This window comes from Apis dorsata, unplaced genomic scaffold (genome assembly GCF_000469605.1).
Source record: "Apis dorsata unplaced genomic scaffold, Apis dorsata 1.3 scaffold_978, whole genome shotgun sequence".
NCBI classification, from domain to species: Eukaryota; Metazoa; Arthropoda; class Insecta; order Hymenoptera; family Apidae; genus Apis; species Apis dorsata.
Window position 1 is genome coordinate 90,589 of NW_006264081.1, and position 8,322 is coordinate 98,910.

The 8,322-nt window shown below is 16.8% G+C and overlaps 1 protein-coding gene across 1 annotated transcript in view; it reads right to left on the reverse strand.

The window, feature by feature from the left end:
• LOC102676535 (RNA polymerase II-associated protein 3) overlaps nucleotides 1–7,896 on the reverse strand; it is a 12,213-nt gene extending 4,317 nt beyond the window's left edge. The window contains exon 1 of the mRNA XM_006623900.2: nucleotides 7,769–7,896. The gene's annotated coding sequence lies outside the window, so the exon portion shown is untranslated. The remainder of the gene's footprint in view (nucleotides 1–7,768) is intronic.
• Nucleotides 7,897–8,322: the final 426 nt, after the last annotated feature.

Genomic DNA, 8,322 nt, shown 5'->3' on the forward strand with positions numbered 1-8,322 from the left:
AATTAATAACATTAATTAACATATAATTATAATATTTATATATAATAAATATTATTTATTATTATATGTATAATATATTAAATACAATAATTTAACAAGCAGAATATAAAATATTGCTAATATAAAATATTAGTAATGCAAAAATGAATTTTTTCTCAATTGCCGACTTTCAACTAATTAGTTTTAACCATACAAATATATTATTATTAGTAGTATCTAAAAAATAATATAAAAATAATATAAAACCTAATAATATATAGTATAATATAAAATCTAATAATATATAAAAAATAGAGAATGCTTTTTTTTCATTTTAGTTTCATTATCATTATATAAATATAAATGTACATACGCATATGTATACATAGTATATACGTATATGTATTGTGATATTGATTATCGAGATTTTTATTAGAGAATATCATTCTAGATTTCAGGATCACGTTATATTATTATAATGTTTATTATATTATTTATATTATTTATTATATTTTATTTAATTATTATATTACACTTCAGACAGATTAAATTTTTAAAAATTATATGATTGTAAATATTCTCTAAATAATTTACAATCATGAAAATGATATAAAAATATTAAATTGAATTAAATTGATATAAAAATAATTTCTTAAAAAATAATATTCTCTAACAATATCATCTTATATTCTTTGTAGTTTTAATAGGAAACAATTTTTAAGAATCGAGCAATAATAAAAAGAGATTTCTGTGCAAATTTTCACCAAATGATTATTTTCATAATGTTCTAAACACTTGATATTCAAACAAACGATTAAAAACTAAGAACTGGCTATTCTTCCAGAAAAAATTTTTGTTTCTGATTGATTGAAATTTGAAAAGTTTGAAAGAAAAAAAATTATAAGTGAGTTATGGATAACCGGCAATACCGATAATTAATTAATTTTTATTATTATTATTTTTTTTACTTGTTTTAATTTCAGTGATCAAAAAAAAAATTTCAGTACTTTTTGTTTATTTAAAAGGAAGTAAAATTATAAGATTTATTATATTAAAATCTCTTAAGATTCTAATCTCTATATATAGAAATAAAAAACTTTTAATTTTGATAGGTATTTTTTCTGCTATTAAGCAGTCCGTTACGTTATAAGTCATTGAATCGCTGCAATGCGTTAAAACAAATCGTTATTACATCATTAGCTACTTGATATTTGACGATTACGATTGCTATTTCGAGTAGTATTATCTGTATAATTTAAGTTAAAGTATTTTATTAAAATTTTTATATTATTTTATATTAAATTTTTAATATTATTTTAATATTTCAGAAACTAATAAAAAAATCCAAATAGAATAGATATATAATAGAATTTTAGATTTAAACTTAGATTTAAACTCTCTCCTTTTTCTTTCCTTAAATTTGTTAATGAAAATTTATGCTTCGGAAGAATATTTTTATTTTCTATTATATATGAAAATAATTTTAATAAAAGTATATTTAGACAAAATTTTAAATAAAATAAATTTAAAAAATTAACAATGTTTTTATTTTTTCATAATAAAAATTTTTGTTTAATTAGTTAATAAAACTGATATATAAAAATCATAGTATAAAAATCTTCTAATTTATATAACAATATACACATATAGAATATATAGAATATATAGAATATATAAAAATGTAAAAAATATAAATATATATAATTACATTTTTTTTCATATTATTTTTGTAATTATATTTTTATCTGTTTTCTTTATTTTTCTATCAACTTATATTATATAATTTATAGTAGTATAATTTAATAGTTAAATTAAATATAATTTCTATACTTATCATTCTAAATCATAAAAAATATATTTGAGGATTCTTTTTTTTATATAATTAATATTTCAGATCATGAAATAAAAAGATTAATTAAATATTTGGTGTATCATATATTATATCTTATTTATGGTATAAATGTAAAACAATCATGCAAAGTATTTTTGTGATTCATATTTTTTGACTACAGACGTAATACATCATATTGATGACTTAAAATTTTAGAATATTTTATTACACATGTATTTATTATTACATTATTACAATATGTCATTTGCTTTATTTTCAACAGAATACAAAATTTAATTTTAATGTTTATTTTAGAAATTATAAATGCTATAACAAGACACAAATAATACACAACAAATTTTAAAACAATAAAAATCTATGAAACAATCAATTTTTATAAAATTATTTGGCGGAATAATAATGAAAATAAAAAGTGAAATCTAGATTAATAAAATTCTTTGAATTGCTATTAATTAATATTAATTTTTATATAATATTTAATATAATATTAATAATTATAATACGAATTTAATATAATATTAATAATTATATAATATTTAACATACATTAAAAAAAAATTAATTAACAATGAAAAAATAATTAACATTGAAAAAAGTTATGATAGAGTTAATGGTTAATGGTTAATTATTTGAACATTTATATTGATGCAATTATTTTTTTTTTTTTAATTATTTTTTTTACTTAAAAAAATAATTATTCGATGAAAATAATAATTGTATAACATATTACACTTTATTCTTTTTGTATAGTAAAATGCAACATTTTTAAATTTTGTCTTCTAAGTCTTAGCATAACTATAATTGATCTTAATACAAATATAATTGATAAATATATCAGATATATAAAATTTATTTAATGCACTACGAATTTAAATAATTTTAATAAGAATTGTATTCTTTTATTCAATAAAAAATGTTTAATGTCTATTCACATAAACAAATTGAGGATTTTAAGGATTTAAGATTTTTAGAGAGTCAAGAATGAATCAGATTCTTTATAATAAAGCTTGCTCAATAATTAGAAACAACATTCAACAATGTTCCTTAAAAATAGAATAAAATTAAAAAAGAAATAGAAAAAGAATAGGAAAGAATAGAAAAATTTATAATTTAACATATTTATCTGAAATATAAGATAATATTTTAAATATTTTTGATAGTACAAATTTGAATTTGAATTAGAGAAGCAAAAATTAATATTCAAAGTCTTATTTTATTAAAAATTCTTATTTTATTAAAAAAAACAAAAAAAATATATTTCTTATTTAATTATTTAAATTTGTTTAAAAGCATAATTTATGAAAATATTATTTCTAAACACAGATATTTTGGTGCAATGTTATTATTAATGTTATTATAAATGGAATTTAGAAGATAAAAATACAAGAATTATTTATTAACTGAAAAACATATAAAACCAAATAATTTTAACAAAATCAAATATAATCTCGCATTACAAATATTTGATAAAAAAACTTCTGCTTTGAATATTTTTATACAAATTGCATAAAATCGAAAGGTAGATATTATATTGCATATTGATTTTTTAAGATTTTCAATGATCTGTTTAATAATTTAAATAATAATAAATTTTAATAATAATGATCTTAATTGAAATAAATGCGTCATTTCTAATTTATGTTCCTTAATTAAAATTTGTTATAACAATTAAAGAATATTCTCAATTGTATGTTTTTGTAAACATTCTTTCTGGTTTAAACATTCCGCCTTGTTTTTTAGTCTGATTCTGACAATCACAATTAATAACTATCACAATATAATAATAACTATCACAATTATACAATTTTAGCATGATTTAAAATGGCAAGAGATTATATTTCTGATATCTTCTCGTTTGAATACAGATAATAATTTTTTTTTCTCTAGATATCTCAATCTAAATATCTAAATATATTTAAATATATCTAAATATACAATGATATTTATAATCAAAATACATTTGTAAAAATAATGTACCTAATTATTAAAAAAAATATGATATTGAATTTAAATAATAATTTATCTAATTATAGTAATAGTTCAATTTAATAATGATGCATGTTATTACGTGAATATTGACTTAATATACGGTATTCAAATTAAATAATATTTCATTTTGTAAAATAGAAGAAGATATTGATCTCGAAAATGAGAATATATAATTAGAAATTGACATAACAATATTGTCAATGTTATTTAAATACACATACTTTAATTATAATAGTAAATATGTGTATATTTTAATTATTTTATTGATAAATAAGAATTTTAGCGCGAATAAATACTAATGATGCATATATTGTTCATATACTTATAGATTTATTAGTATTTTCTAATAATTTTTCCAATATTTTAAATGTCATAAAATTATAATAAATGTTATATTATTATATAATAAATATATAATTATATTTATTATATAATTATATATATAATTATAATATATGTTATTATAATAAACTATTTCGGATTATATCCGAAACTGTACATAAAATTCAAATTGGTTTATAAAAAAAATAAATGTGCTGCACATTATAAAAATATAATTTAATAATGATTATCAAAATTCATAAGGATACAATGGGCTCAAATACTCTATTTATATATAAGAACTATATAAATTACAAAATTTACAAAATTTTTAATGAAATAAGCAGTTCAAATACAATATATTTAAATGACGAAATATTTATGCAAACATTTATGCAAATTTTATTACAATTATTATAAAATTCTTTATTTTTATATATTATTTTTTATTTTTGAATATTTTATATTATATATTTTATATATATATATATTTATTAGAAACATAAATGCCTTCAATTTCTTAAAATTAAGAAATATTTATATGTATATGCAATATTCATATATGCATATAATATATGTATATAAATATATAAATAAATATAATTATAGATGCATGCATAAATATATATTTATAATATACATAATAATATATTATACATGTATAATAATATATATAATAATTATAATAATAATATATTCACTGATTTTTATATTATTAAGAGAAATTAAACTATATAATTTAATATGGTTTAATATAGTTTCATTAATAATTTTTCTTTGAATGACAATTTTTATCATTAAATTTGTTTGCGACTTTTAACACATTCAGAATTTATTTTTTGTATGTATATTTTTAAAATAATATCATAACAGTATTGCACGTTATAGTTTGATATTTTTTTTCTTAATATTGCATAATTTATTATTAGAAATATTAAATATTATGTATTCTGAAATTATTAAATTTTTTTTCACGTGATCAATATCGTTAATATATACAAATATAAATAATAATAAATGTACATAAATATATATAAATATATATTTATCTAATAATTATGGAAAAATAAATTATGAATAAATAATGATTATGAAAATAAAAGAAAGGTATTTAAAATTTTTTTTTTATATAGATAAAAATAATAACCCTTTGCTCTCCAACAGTGACTCTCAGTCCTCACTTGAGTTAATGCCGTAACTTCAGCAGTGACTCTTTGATACCTGGAATTGTTGCGGCAACTTGAACGGCGACAATATTTATTTATGTTTGAATTTTTTTAGAATATCGCTTCATAAATAGGTTTCTAAGTTCTTTACATACAATCTTATGAAGTATAATCTTATCTTATGAGTAATTATCTTATGGTAATCTTATGAGACCTTATGAGAGAACGCGCAAGTCTGAATCTGGAATTGCTAGTTCGATCGAGCGAAATAGGCCTGGAGTGAGATAATAGTGGGATAATAATGACATTTATAAATATAGCTGAAAATGAACTAATTAGTTGAAAGTCAAGAAAAATAATAAATTCATTCTTATATCTATATTTTTTTATACTTATTAAATTAATCTTTATATATTATATTTTATATATTATAAATAATATATTAATAAAAAATTTATAATAATTTATTTTAATTTTATTTTATTCCTAATAAATCTTTAAAATTTATTATCAAATATATTAGATAATATATATTATTAAACTTTGATTTTTTCTTGCTATAAATAATATAGATATAATAATAGAAATAAATAATAGAAATAAAAGTTAATAGAAAAAGACTTGTGATCATTAAACTATAATTGTTATAATAAATATAATTAATTTTTTACAAAATTTCCTCAAAATATTTTTCACTTTTTATATTATTAAATTTATTTAATAATCAAATCCAATTATATATAACTAATATAAATAAATTAGTAGTAATATTAATATAATTATTATTATTAATATATTTTATACAGTACATTTTAAGTGTATACACTTTATTTTTGTATCAAAAATATTTTACGAAAAAATATTTCAATAACATTGTATAATATTGAGGATATTGTAATAAATTTGACTTTGAAATAATCTTTAAATATGCTATGAAAATCATATTTAAATTTTTAAATGGAATCCTATATTTTTTTATCATATATATATTCTATAATGAGAAAGAAAAGTATTTTAAAATTATTTATACATATATTTTTTTTTAAATCTTTATTGAGTTATTAACTTTCAAAGTTACGTGCTGATATTAATTGATATAATATTATGATTACTAAAATCGCCAAATTTTTATAAATGCAATTTTTTTCTTATGAGAATACAACAAATACATTTTTCACACTTTTTCACACTTTTGTTGAAAATACAATTATGTAAGAAAAATAATAATAAATAGAAATCAATGCATGAATAAATAATATCTAAAATATTAAAGAAGAGAAAATGGAAATTCCATTTAGTAATTCCACAGATTATAGATTATTATTTTTTCAATCAAGTTGAAGAATAATCTCTTTCTTTTTATCTCTCTTATTCTTCATTTTTCTCTTTTTTTTTCTCTCTTACATATAAAAAATTAGTTCTTTTTAGAATTATCATGATATAAAATGCAAACAACTTTTTTGCGATACATCAAGTATTTGATTTCATCGTGTAGTATTATTTGTAGGCAGTTAAAATGTCAAATTTTTAAGTCAGTACGAGTTAAATTTGATCCATAAAAGTTCATAAAATAATTAATCTATTCTTCATCTGTACTTTAGATAAATTGAGATAACATAATAGATTTATTCTGAATCTAAATCTATTCTCATCGATATTTGTATTTCGTCTGTGTTTTTATTAATTTCATTCAATAAAATTCAATTTTAATTCCAATTAATTACAATCATTTGAATCGATATCATTGTATATAATACAAAAATAGTAAGGGAATGATCCTCAAATTTTTATAATATGAAAAAGCATTAGATTTATCATATCTATTAATCTAATCTAAAATGTATTCATTTATGGAGTAAAATGTATTCTATATTTTTGTACTTCGTCTATAGTTTAAATAACATAACTTTTAGATGAAATTACTGACAGCAATTAAAATATATATATATGTATTAGACACATAAAATAAAATAATAATTTATATAGAAATAATAAATTTTCAACAAATTTACACAAATTAAATTTCTTATATGATGATTTTAAAAAAATTATTATAAATACACAATTAATTTAATATTTAGTATAATAAAGATTAATAATAAAGATTTTAATTACAATTAAATGCTATAAAATATTATTTAGGTATAAATTACGAACATACATATTTATACAAATTTATCTTAACATCAATATCACAATTATTAAATTAAATTTTATTAAATACAATTATTATTAAATTAGTAAATTATTAACTAATAGTCTATTTACATAAACAAAATTTATATAAACAAAACAAAATTTTAATAAAAATACAATCTATTAATGATATTTTTAATGTATATACATTATGAAACATTTTTGCATAATTAAATTAAAAGTAAATATATTTTTTTAAAAATAAAAAATAAATAATAATAGAACCAATAAAATAATATTAAATTAATAAATCGAATAATAATTACTTAATAGAACTTGACATTCGACCTTTTTTAGATTTGGGTATCTGCCATCAAATCAGAATTGACCAGCTTCAATGTTAATATTCGCTATGACGATTTTCTTGGCGAATCAGTTTAGCGCTAACTAGCCTTGGATGCATATGACTGATCAAACGTTTTTTATATTGAAGGTTTTTTCTATAAAAAATTTCTTTCAAATCAGTAGTGTGCTAATAAATCATTTTTAAAATATAATTATAAAACTTTTGTGTTGTTATATATATATATATATATATATATATATAAATTGTTTAAAATCATAAACAAATTTTATTAAAAATTTTTTTTAATTCAATCAGTGTAATATATATGTGATAAATATTTATTAGATGTTCATCGAATATATATTTAATAAAATATTAAAAAGTGCATTTATTTTTCATATGCCACGTGCATAAAATTTAAATTTTAAATAATTGAAGTAATTGGAAACAAATCTGTGAAAATATTTTACTTCAACTCTTAAAATAGATTTAATTTAAAATATTTTCTATAAGAAACAAAAAAAAAAAATAGAT